General features: G+C 39.7%; 1 pseudogene; it reads left to right on the forward strand.

Annotated features, from left to right (window-relative positions):
* Window positions 1-2833: 2833 nt before the first annotated feature.
* LOC143519779 (putative pre-mRNA-splicing factor ATP-dependent RNA helicase DHX32) lies at window positions 2834-12187 on the forward strand (annotated as a pseudogene).
* Window positions 12188-13847: the final 1660 nt, after the last annotated feature.

Genomic DNA, 13847 nt, shown 5'->3' on the forward strand with positions numbered 1-13847 from the left:
GCCACAGTCCGAGGACATTTTGACAATCAGAAACACAAAGACATACACATATTCTAACCCAACCCATGCACGTAATCTCTCGCTCACCCTCACACTTTCATCTCCAAGAAGAAACATTTGAAGTGAAGCTTAAATCAAAATATATTAATAGTTGTAAGTTCAAGTGCATATAGTTATTTTTTTGTAATAATTTTTTTCCATCATTGGGTGAATTACAAAGGCAGCCCTGCTCTTCCCTACAGAGATACATGTGACACCATATGCCCTGTGGCAGGAGACGCCAGAAGTAATGCAAAGCGTAAGCTCAGAGGGGATAGAGCTTTTTCCATTGCTGCTCCTAGATCAGCGTTTCTCAAAGTGAGAAGCCCCACTAGTGGGGCGCATGGGTATTGCAGGTGGGGCGCAAGCAATTGGAAGAAATGAACCTTTTTAAGTTCTGAACCGTTTTAATGCCTGTTCGTCTTGCATAAGCCCCGGATGTTTAAAATGTCTGCGGAACAGTGTGAACCAGGGCTAGATTCGGCCCTTTAATGAATTTGTACCGGTCCAATTACATTCGCCACCCCCCCATTTGTATTTTATTACCATTTTGTTTGGGTTATATGGGACAGGTGGGGCATGGAATAAACAACCTACCAACCTACCACTGCATGTTAGACAAGCCCCTTCACTGCCCATTTTTAAAACAAGTCTTAAAACTCACTTTAATTCATTGGCTTTAAACACAGCATGAGACTGTATATTTTTAGTTTTTACTGCTTTAGTTTAATTCTTTGATTTGATTCCTTTTACCGCTTTAGTTAATATTTTTTATCCATTTTTTGTTATTATTTGTTTTATTTCTAATGTTCTATTCTTATGTACAGCACTTTGTTTCGGCTGCCGTTCTTAAAGTGCTCTATAAATAAAGTTGAGTTGAGTTATATGAAAATAACTATTGAACATGTTGATATCAGCAAATTACAATATGTTAACTTGAGATTCACCTAGAGATGGGTTGTAGGAGACCTCAATCTGATCAAGGACAACGGGGAGGTCCTCCTCCCAGTCCTCCTCCAGAACGCTGTTATTCAAAGGTGCTACTGCAAAAATGATTTTTTCAAGAAGCCATAATTAAATATTACATGAAAGTAACAGGTGAATGTTTTTCATCTGAATTGTGTTAATGTGTGCTTGTCTGATATGAATAGCTATTGAACACGTTGATGTCAGCAAATTATGAAATATGTTATCAAATTGATATTCTGTATGTGTCTTGGTCACCTAGAGATGGGTTATAGGAGTCCTCAGTCTCGTCCAGGAGAACGAGAAGCAGCTCCTTACAGGCCTCATCCAGAATACTGTCATTCAAAGGTGCTACTGCAAAAATGATTTTTTCAACAAGTCCTAATTACATATTACAATGTTTTTTAGCTGAACTGTGTTAATATAAGCATTAGATAAGCAGTAGATATATGCGACATATAGCCTGGTGCGGCTTATACAACATTTTCCATTAAAAAAAAACTTGGTAGGTGCGGCTTATATTGAGGTGCGCTCTATAGTCCAGAAAATACACAACCCATAAAAAATCCCTTTAAAGACTTTTTCTAATCAATAAATATACAAAGCCAAGCAGAAAGACACAAATGTAATTGAATCGTTATTATTTTATTTATATTGAGACTATCACTATTTGTGGACCTAGGTTTGTTGGTATGTTGCCATAGCAACACCACTGACTTCATAAAAATGAACCTGTCAAATTATCAGATTCTTTTTCTATTTTTCACTTATTGGTTTTACCAATAAACACCAAATTCAGCTGTGTTAAAAGAACAAAATAAGCCCCAAAATATGCCCCAAAATAAGGTGTCACCATTGTACTCATTTACTCACTCAAGCCATGGGTGTTGTCGGTCTCCTGTTTTAATTCTGTTCCTCCGTATACCTCCTCTGTGTCTGTGTCCAAATCTTCTTGGGTGCCACAGCACCAGCACCAGAGAAAACTCCTTTTAATATCTTCCCACATCATTGTTTTTACACAGACTGATATGGAATTATACTGTACATGCAATTATATATATACCCTCATTTGTTGTGCCGTCGTTATGACGACAGAGCAGGTATTATGACGTCATGTGTATGTTGTATGTGTATGTTGCATGTTCTTCAAGAGGCTGTGCCTCTTGCCAGGCTGCCATTGCAAATAAGAAAGCTGTTCTTAATGATTTGCCTGGTTAAATAAAGGTTAAATAAAAAAATATAATATATAAAATAAAAAATAAATAAATGTGGAATTATGGGAATATATATATATATATATATATATTTTTTTTTATTGAAGTAAAAAAATAATCAATTACAATAAAAATGGCATCAAGATAAAGTACTTTTACCAGTTTGAACGTAGACCACAACAGGTTATTACAATATATTAAAATATAGAATATAAACAAATATTTTTAATATAAATAAACAAAAAAAACCCACAAGAGATATAACTTGTGGACGAGGGATCATCTGAAAGTTTTAGTTCATTAATAGTATGATACAGTTCTATTGCCTGTTTATTATCCATCAACTTCACAGATGCTAAAAAGTGAGCTCTTTTTGAAATGTGAGAAAGGATTGGCAAATCTTTTTAAAATGACATTTGTCACAGTCCTCAGTTTGACTGTGGGGACAGTTAGCGTGTGGGAGCTAGCGGAGAACAATACTGATAGCAGCATCGGAAGACCACTTCAAAAACACCGACGTACAACTCGACCGAAGTATTTCATCATGTTTGAGTCCATGGGCGGTTTGTTAATTAATCACCCTAATTAACAAACCGCCACTTTCTACAACTACCATGGTGGGCGCAGAGGAGCGGACAGGAGAGAGAGAGATGGATAAATCTCTGGTTAATATCACCTACGGTAATGATTTAACAGTCTTATCTCTTCTGTGAACGAGTGAATACAGCACGTACTCGTTCCAGCTGCAGCTCGGTCACTTAGGCTCATATATTCGGCGGATATTTGCGTTTCGCCGCGAAAGAAGGAAATAAAAAAACATTAAACAGGGCTCTCAAGTCTCACGCATTGAGCGTGTGACACACGCATTTGACCGTCTTCACACGCTCACACGCCACACTTCCGATTTCACACAGCGAGAAAAAAAAATCTAGTTTATTTACCTCCGATCCATATCTATCTACCTACATAAGTCATGTGACTGCCACACCATTTTAAGGTGAAATATTAGCAAGCTTCATGCTTTAGTTGTGGGAATATAAGCAAAGACGGGTGCGAGTTTCAAGTCATTTGTTGATGTGTTTAATTTGTGTTGTGCTTTAACCTTTTCTTACCTTAGCGCAGCGTGTTCGTTGATTGCAAAAGAAAACATTACCAGTCTTGTCTTTAGCCTTTTATTAAAAAATACACATATGCCTATTAATTAATTTAATACAGAGATCTCTGGAGAGCTCACATTACCTAATCATGTCACCCCATGTGCAGCTCTGAAGCTGTCTGCTCTCTTCACCATTATATATGCTTTCCTCTAAACATAGGAGCTGCACATTCCATAGTTCAACCTACAGCTGTCTCTATTCTGGAAGCGAGGTCTTACTACCTGGCCTCACCACATAAGGCCACAGTGAGCCTTCTCTTACACATCCCATTTTAGCCTACTGCAAACGCATGGAGTATTGGAAGTGGCACACAAGCGCTTACACCGTCATTCTAGCAACTTGATCCTTAATATAATGTAAGCAAAACATATAGTGATTAATAATAGAGATTTGATTAATACTTTATGACTATTCAAAATATATAAATTATGATAAGCTGTTGATTCAATACTGTAATGTAAACAAACTATGAAGGGATTAAGATGACAATCACAACATTTGCCACCATTATTGTCATGCTAGTGTAGTTTGTCTTTTGCATGGATGCAGTTTACAACTTTACGCCCAAAATTGTTTGCTGGTTATTGGTCAGATTTATCTAGCGTTCATGGCTAGATCTACCAATAGCATTGGAATAACCTTTTTTCTGTGCTTTTCTGGCCATTTGGCTGAAGTTGAGATTTAGTTCATTACCCCTTGCACCTGTAAAAGTTAGGTTTTCTCTGTTATATTGTACTTATCAGAGTGTACAACACTCTTATATTGTACTTATCGTACAATACTGTAACGTTCTGCACGGGGCAGAACAGGGAGGCGGACACAAACGCTGAGGAGAGCGAGATTTATTAAGGGAAATTCCATAGACAGAGTCGAAGTGACGGGCATGGGTCATAACGGGTAGGCAGTCAGGACACGAAATACGGACAGACATAGCGAACACAACAAGGAAGACTCACGGAACAGCAGCACTGGGGCGAACAGGCAAAACACAGAGAAAAACAAAAAGACCGACAACTAGACCTGGGAGACACAGGGACTAATATACACAGGACTAAACTAGGGACAGGTGATGACAATGACACAGGGGCGTGGTAACTAACAAGGGATTCATAAAACTAACGAGCAGGGCGAGACAAACAGGCAGGGAACACGGACATGAGGGAACCCAGAGTGACAGCTACGAGAGGGGGCGTTGCCCTACGTGACAAATACATAGACATATCCTCAATAATATTTGATAACCGTGACATTGTATATTGTGTTTATTTGTATGTTTGTTCACATAGTATATAACTGAACAGTATTTTTGACACTGGAGCAAAGACCAGTGCTTCAATAACTGACTACATACACAGTGTGGACTGAAGTAGGTGAATAAATATATATATATTTCCCAAACTATGATGAATTAAAATGTAGTTTGTTATGCTATTGTATTATCATTGTCACTGGCATTTAATTCCCTAAGTCACATTATCACATTAATAATGGCACTGCCAACATTAGTAACCAGAAGCCAGGGAGCTACTTGCTAGGGGTGTGGCGAGCCATGGTATTGGGTTAACGAGATGAAATTTTTCTTTAATATATTAATTTCAAAATTGAAATACATGATTGAAAATATTTTATTTGACTAAAACTCACAAAATGCAAAACAGCAGGTGAATTTTGTAAGTAATCATCTTGCAACAGATGTCAATAAATGTTTACTCTGGTTATGAATTATGTATGGTTCCAATTAACCATATGCAGTAAATACAGAACATTATGCAGGTACTGCAGTCGGTTTTACCATAAACTGAACAACTTCTCTCTTAAGACCTTTCCCTAATCTGAATTCTCTTTTTTTCCATTGGAACTTTGGCTTTATATTTAAAAATGCATAGGATGTGCCATTTTGCGACTGGAGCTTTTAGTGTTCAAGGTGCATGGATTTGACTGTATACTAATGTTTAGTTTTGAACCTGGTACAGGCTTGTCATCCTGTGTCTTGTTGCTCATCCTATAGTCAAAAACAAGTTTGGGATTCCCAGTGCATCTGAACTGTACATTTTTGATGAAAGTGACACGGCAGTGGAGGAAGACATCCTTCTTGAACTGATGGAGGCCAATCCTGACTTATGCCTGACAGTACGTGACAGTGAGTCTGATGAAGGTAGGTTTTGTTAGAATTTGCATTGTAGTCAGTATAATCATGCTACCAGCATTAGTTTGCAAATGTACGTTTGATTATAAGAATCCCATTCTTGCTATACAAAGCCACAGCTTGCTATGTCAAAGTTGTATATATTTTTCTGAAAAAAATTAACTTTGCAGTTTAGATTATTTTTCTTTCACTCCATGACCCAAAAGTGCATATTTGGTGTACTGTATTTTAACTGTAAATTACTGTTCATAAAATAATGACCAGTATTGTCACGTATGTGTCAGAGTACAAGAGGACATGTTTATTTATTTTTTTAAATTGCTTTTTCTTTAAAGGAGGATTCCGTCCCGTAAACAGAAGGAGAAGTATGCCCTGGGGATCATTACACTTTTTCCTTCACTGAAGGATCCTTTTTCTCCAAAGGGCTATGTAAGTTTAAAGTACTTATTTTCAGAAATTATACCAGTTTTACATAGAGACAGAACTCTTAAGTGTCATTAGGGGAAAGCATTGTGCTCAGTTTGAATAGAAGTGAATAGGGAAATTGACTTGTAATGTAACAATAGCTCATTGAGACACCAGGCAGGCTAAGCTAGTTAACATAGCAAGTAAAGTAGCTCAGTAAAGTTTATCAGATTTTAATCTGTGATAAAAGATCAATGAATGATGGAACTATGTCATTTTTTTTATTAACAGGAGCATTTCTATGATTGCGAAAAGAGCACAGGATATTTAGCATGGCGGCTGAAGACCATGTCCAGGAATAAATCTCAACAATCAGTTAAGGCAACCACAGTGTCACAAGCACAAGGAACAAATCACAGAAGATCAGTAGCATCAGTGCCTGAGCACCTTGATGGAGATGCCTGCCAGGAAGCTCTATCATTTCTTGTTCATTGTCATGATGAACCAAAAGTATTGAAGATGAAGATGTCCTTTGAACATCACCAGAACCTAGTGCATGACTCACAGAGAACGACAGATGTCCTAAAAACATTCCCACGTTTTTTAGATGTCAAAGGACTAGTGAGTTGTGCATTGGTTTTTAAAATCCAGGCTTTCATTTGGTTTGGCTGTTTACAGTGCATTGACCACTGATACATTTGTATGTGTATTTGATCAACAGCTGAATCAAGATTTTGTGCTGCTGTTTGGTGAGGAAACGTCCTCCAGGTTGCTTGAGAAGTGGGACACAACCTTCAAGCCGAAGGTTATCGAAGAGTCCAAACACCTGACTAAGTCAACCGAGCTGCACCGACTTCTAAATGCTGCTGAGAAACATGACACCAGTAAGTAAGATAGTCTTGGTATCTAGTCAGTTGGCTAGTGTTATGTATTTTTTATGTCTAACTGATGGCGAGTTATTGTTTGTGTCTCCCGCCTCATGCAGGCTTTAGAAGAGCTGGACTATCTAACGGCTCTGGATAATGATGGGAACCTGTCTGAGATTGCAGTGATTATGTCTGAGTTGCCTCTGGAACCGCAGATGGCTAAGAGTCTGCTGGCCTCCTGCGAGTTTGACTGTGCGAGTGAGGTGCTAACCATTGCTGCCATGTTAACAGGTAATGTCATTCATTCTAACAGGCAAGAATAATGTGTAAGCCAAGTATTTTCACCCCACTGTCTATCCATCTATACATGAACCATTTTGACAAACCACCTTATTATTGTTTTGTTTTTCTATACATCTGCATATCAGTGACTACATCTTTCATTATAGTGAAACTAATTCATCTGTTTAGTTAGGAGAAAAGATCCTGGTACTGTTTAGTTTTTGTGTTTGGTTGTCAGCATCTTTTTAAACTAGACTCACACCTCAACTGGTAGTACAGGTAGGGCAAGCTAGGACAACACCTAGCAATGTCAGGGGTTTTATTCCTAGAGATATACAGCGTATGTTTGTACTGATATATGTAATTCATGTCAGTTGCTCTGAAAAAAGCATCTGCCAAATACGGAAAACTTAAATCACATTTTGCTATAACATACATTCTATTCTGTGGAGCGGTAGTAGGGCTGCCAGATATGAACATTGAGGTTACCTTCATTAGGACCGGCATTTTGACACCTTATTGAACATGTTGGTTCATGATAAAAAGACACATTTTTCACCCTGCTGTATAAACTGTTTCATCCAGATACTTCTCACTCTATGTAGCTCATGTCAGTGTTGCAGACATGATAAATTAAACTGACTGAATTGACTGAATCCATGGTTTATGAAGTGTCCTATCCTCTTGCAGCTCCATCTTGCTTCCTGGCCCCTCCTCCTTATCAATGTGTACAACGCCTACAAACACAGCCAGCACAGCTCACGTGAGAATTAAAACACACCAGACTCATTAACATATCAAACCCAGAATGTGAACTAAATGTGTATTGTTACTAAACATATTCACTTCCATTTACTAAGACCTATTTTATATTTGACTCTTTCAGTGTGTTTATTGAACGTTCTAAGCACCCCAAACATTTATTATATCAATTGTAGTGGTGGGACTTTAACGCGTTAATTTCGATTAATTAATTACAGGAAAACTAACAAACTAAAAAAATGTATGCATTTTAACACATTTAATGCATGAGACACTTTTGCACCATGGAATGTTTCTCAGTGCACGAGTTCCAGACATACTATTATATGGACGCACAATAAGATGAGCATGATGGAGATGACTGAAGAGGCTACGCTGGTGGATGGGAAATTTAAATATAAGAAACATCCAGATGGAAGTACAAACACAAATAGTGTTATTTACACTTTATGTAGGAAGGAGTTCGCTTATCACAGGAGCACTTCCACCCTTCATTACCACCTCAACGCAAAACATGTTGGGCTAACGCGCAGGTCAGTAATGATAACTTAGCTGCTAAATGTATTCCTAGTACGAGCAAACAGTGTCACCGGTCAACACTCGACCACATGTCGGGGTTCAAATTAAGAAACAAAATTGACCAATTCACTGGCGAGATGGATTGCTGTGGACTGTAGAGTGCTCTCTGTGGTCGAAGGCTTAAGTAAGACGCGGCAAGTATGAATGTTTCCGCCGTTCGCGGAGGTTGGACCTCTATTAGCAACAAGAATTATCTTGGTGTGACAGCTCATATTATAGATGATAAATGTGAAGTCGGTTCACATAAGGGTCACTTTGAATGTTGTGTCATCATACCATATCAGTTCTGGCCAAATTTGATGATGTGTTTCTTGTATCTATAATTTGCACAAAGTTTAGTTTCTTAATAGAAATTTTAGATTTTTCTTAGTTTCTTCCATAACCAATACTGATGCATCTTATGTTGCTGTTTGTTGACCAAGCTGACTAGCACTAATAACTAAAACATACCGCAAGCAAGTGTGTTGTGCTACTACAATTCTCTATTTTTAAACCATTCAAAAACTGGAGCAGTTTGTCCTGACAGAGCAACCTGAAACTTCAAACTACAAAGAAAACAGACCAAATCATAATGAACATACATTGACCATTGCAACAAAAAATATGTCTTTTGATATTAATTGTCTTATTTTCTTAAAATAAAGGGAACACATCCAAATAACACATCCTAGATCTGAATGAATGAAATATTCTCATTGAATACTTTGTTCTGTACAAAGTTGAATGTGCTGACAACAAAATCACACAAAAATCATCAATGGAAATCAAATGTATTAACCAATGGAGGCCTGGATTTGGAGCCACACACAAAATTAAAGTGGAAAAACACACTACAGGCTGATCCAACTTTGATGTAATGTCCTTAAAACAAGTCAAAATGAGGCTCAGTATTGTGTGTGGCCTCCACGTGCCTGTATGACCTCCCTACAACGCCTGGGCATGCTCCTGATGAGGTGGCGGATGGTCTCCTGAGGGATCTCCTCCCAGACCTGGACTAAAGCATCCGCCAACTCCTGGACAGTCTGTGGTGCAACGTTACATTGGTGGATGGAGCGAGACATGATGTCCCAGATGTGCTCAATCGGATTCAGGTCTGGGGAACGGGCGGGCCAGTCCATAGCTTCAATGCCTTCATCTTGCAGGAACTGCTGACACACTCCAGCCACATGAGGTCTAGCATTGTCCTGCATTAGGAGGAACCCAGGGCCAACCGCACCAGCATATGGTCTGACAAGGGGTCTGAGGATCTCATTTTGGTACCTAATGACAGTCAGGCTACCTCTGGTGAGCACATGGAGGGCTGTGCGGCCCTCCAAAGAAATGCCACCCCACACCATTACTGACCCACTGCCAAACCGGTCATGCTGAAGGATGTTGCAGGCAGCAGATCGCTTTCCACGGCGTCTCCAGACTCTGTCACGTCTGCCACATACTCAGTGTGAACCTGCTTTCATCTGTGAAGAGCACAAGGCTCCAGTGGCGAATTTGCCAATCCTGGTGTTCTCTGGCAAATGCCAAGCGTCCTGCACGGTGTTGGGCTGTGAGCACAATCCCCATCTGTGGACATTGGGCCCTCATACCATCCTCATGGAGTCGGTTTCTAACCGTTTGTGCAGACACATGCACATTTGTGGCGTGCTGGAGGTCATTTTGCAGGGCTCTGGCAGTGCTCCTCCTGTTCCTTCTTGCACAAAGGCGGAGGTAGCGGTCCTGCTGCTGGGTTGTTGCCCTCCTACGGCCTCCTCCACTTCTCCTGGTGTACTGGCCTGTCTCCTGGTAGTGCCTCCAGCCTCTGGACACTACGCTGACAGACACAGCAAACCTTCTTGTCACAGCTCGTATTGATGTACCATCCTGGATGAGCGGCACTACCTGAGCCACTTGTGTGGGTTGTAGAGTCCGTCTCATGCTACCACGAGTGTGAAAGGACCACCAACATTCAAAAGTGACCAAAACATCAGCCAGAAAGCATAGGTACTGGGAAGTGGTCTGTGGTCCCCACCTGCAGAACCACTCCTTTATAGGGGGGGTCTTGCTAATTGCCTCTCATTTCTACCTGTTGTCTATTCCATTTGCACAACAGCAGGTGAAATTGATTCACAATCCGTGTTGCTTCCTAACTGAACAGGTTGGTTTCAAAGAAGTGTGGTTGACTTGGAGTTATATTGTGTTGTTTAAGAGTTCCCTTTATTTTTTTGAGCAGTGTATATGTTCTGAGAAAATCAACAAATCAATGAATTGCAGAGTGTTAAATACATTTAAAAAGCACACATATTCACTTAACTATTTTGCTATATTCCAGAGCAGTGGAAGCGACAGCATAATTTACAGAATAATTTAATTACAGAATATTTCAATTATTGTGGAACTGTTGATTTACTGCAGGTTCCAGTTTAGCACAATGGTGTGCTGATCATTACCTGAGTCTGGCTGCTCTGCAAACAGCCGATGCTGTTCGTGCAGAGCTCGCTGAGATCCTGAGGCGGATAGAGCTCCAGGTGTCCTCACCTGCGTTCGGCTCCAAGACCAACTGAACACCAAGCAGGTCCTACTGGCAGGCTTCTTCATGCAGGTAAAGCCATTAGACTCAGTATTCAGGCCATTAGACTCAGTATTCAGGCCATTAGACTCAGTATTCGGACCATTAGACTCAGTATTCGGGCCATAAGATTCAGCATTCAGGCCATTAGACTCAGTATGAACGGCAGTTTCCAGTCTGGATGAGAAACTTCTTTGGTCAAGTTTTCTCATAATAAATCTTCAATGTAATACAACGAAATTTGTGCACAGTTCTTCTCACACAAGCCAGTATTTGTTAATATCCCATCAAATGCTCTTTGTAGTGTATATTTATAATGCAAACCAATGCTTGCTGTATGGGTTTCTAACTTAAAAGACCTCACAGGAATCATTAAATTTAGCTTTGACCCTAAGTGCCTGTTCCAATATCCCAGGTGGCCAGGGACATTGATGGATCAGGGAATTACTTCATTCTTACCCACAAGCACGTGGCTCAGATCCACCCTCTCTCGTGTTATGGGACTGAGCCACACAAACAGAACCTTCCGGAGTGGGTTGTATACCATGAGCACACGCTGTCAGAGAATAACTGCATCAGAACCGTCACCCAGATTTCAGCACGAGTAAGTCTTTTTTATGAGTTTTAAACGTGGTGTTTAATGCAACAACTATTATTAATGTAATGATCCTTTAGTTTGCATTTGATGAATGCTAATATGCCAGTGAGGTTTTTACTGCTAGAGAGTTTTTACACAGAACAGTCAAACCCATCAAATCCAGTTTTGCCCTGACATTGTTTGTCATGTAGCTAATTTTCTATTCTGGTTCGTTTGTTCCATTCCTCTGTACCTTTAGAGGCTAGAGCTAGAGGTTGAACTTGAATTAATGTCTTTACTTTCAAATGGCATGTACTTTCGAATGGCATGTGATTCTAAAATTACTTTTCATGTTATTTTATTCTTCCAACACCCTTTAGAGTTCAGGAATGTATGAAGACTGGAGATAATGACAAATGAAATGTAGTCAAATATGTAGACACATTCCTTTGTGTTTATATTGAAGTGTCTAATATTCACATTTCTGTTTATTATTCGTATGAACAGGTTCATCTGCATGGCTCCTCAATACTTCTTCTACAACTTGCCCCCTAGTGAGAGTAAAGAGGTACTGCAGCACATCACAGAGCACAGCTCAGCTGCACCCCCCCAAGGGCAAGAGGGAACCCCAGATCCAGAACAACACCACCCATGAAGAACAGCCTTATGAACGCTGTGTCATACAGTGACGATGGAAAAATACATAAAGACATTAACAAGTAAATGGACTTCTAGAGGCATTAGTGAGACTCAAATTAAGGAACAGGAAACGGGTATTTAAATGCTGTACTGCAGTAGCCGCGCTAGTTTGAATGCACGTGAAGCTCTAGAGACTCGCATGTTGTTTCACATGTTGTTCCAAAACTGCAGCTACAAGTTTTGGAGTATTGTATTTGAAGGAAGAAAAACTAGGATATTTTAGTTACATGGGGAAAATGATAGTAGTACTGGCTGCATTCTCTGGTTTTCAGGGTTTTTTGTGGTTGCCATTTTTTGTTTGGGTAAAGCAAAATACTTTAAATAGATTAAACTAGATTTCTGTCAATCTGTCAGCCTACATATTTCTACATATTTATTGTAAGCTGGTATTCTGCTAATAGATGATTAGAACTTTTATAACAAATCGGCAGTTACACTTTTGGCAGTTACACTTTTGAAATTATAAAAATGTTTACAGAGTGCATCTCTGCATAACTAGAAAGAATTTGTAAGCACTAGAGATTCAACACGTAGTAACCGAGGGATCAGGGCTGTGTGGAGGACATATCCCCTCCAGTAGAGGTCTTAATGACATTGGCTGTATATTTGTTGTCGTTGTCCTGCTGTAGAATAAATTCACTGTTGCCTCTCTAAACTGATGCCTCTCTGATAGTACTGCATGATTTCTCAGCATTGAGGACACCATTAATCCTGACCAAATGCCCAGGTCTGCTGCAATACAGCGCTAAACTTCAAAGAAAGCTCCAACCTCCACAGTGATTAACTGCTGCCTGCATACACACAATATTCTATCACTCTTCAGGCCTTTGGCAAACACACCGCCACAGGTGGCACCATTGGTGGTTACCAGGCAGGGTAACTGAGTGATTGGGAGTTTCACCCTCGGCTGGGAGTCAAGCACCAGGTGGGCTTGACGCATAACTGTGGGCTGACGAGCACACACTTATTTACTTTACTTTTTTATTATCTTATTTACTTTACTTTTTTACATTTTATATTATTTTAATATTTTCATCTTTAATTTCTTTTAACATTTTCTTTTTGTCTTATCTTTGCTTCCTTTAATGCTTCTTTTTATTTATACAGTAAAGCACTTTGAGTTGCATGCAGGCCCGTTGACAGTCTTGCTAGGGCCTGGGACAAGAAAGTTTAATGTGCCCCCCCCCCCCCCTCCCCCCGGCGCACGTCATTTGAATTTCGTCATTTGACAATTATTCTGTTAGGTCATATAGTATATAATATAGCCACACATCAAAGCTGTTTCTGACAGCTGACTGGTTTATACTTGACGCGTCGCGAGCGTTCGCGCGAAAATGACGTAATCGCAGTGGCACCGCCCGTGTGCGAGGGCCTCGCGCGCTGTCAATTCGCGAGGTCGTGCACCTCTTGACTTTTGTAACTTCGCGCGCGCCGCGCTTCAGCACAATGAACAAAGTCATGTTTGCAGGGTTCATACACCTTTATAATGTGGAATTAAAGCACTTGTACGTCACTTTAAAGGTCCATTTCAATATTTTCCAGCACGTTAAACTTAATTAAGTTAAATATTTATACATATACTCGAAATAATTCGCTTTTTATCACATTATTTAATG

Source organism: Brachyhypopomus gauderio, chromosome 7 (assembly GCF_052324685.1).
Source record: "Brachyhypopomus gauderio isolate BG-103 chromosome 7, BGAUD_0.2, whole genome shotgun sequence".
Lineage (NCBI taxonomy): Eukaryota > Metazoa > Chordata > Actinopteri > Gymnotiformes > Hypopomidae > Brachyhypopomus > Brachyhypopomus gauderio.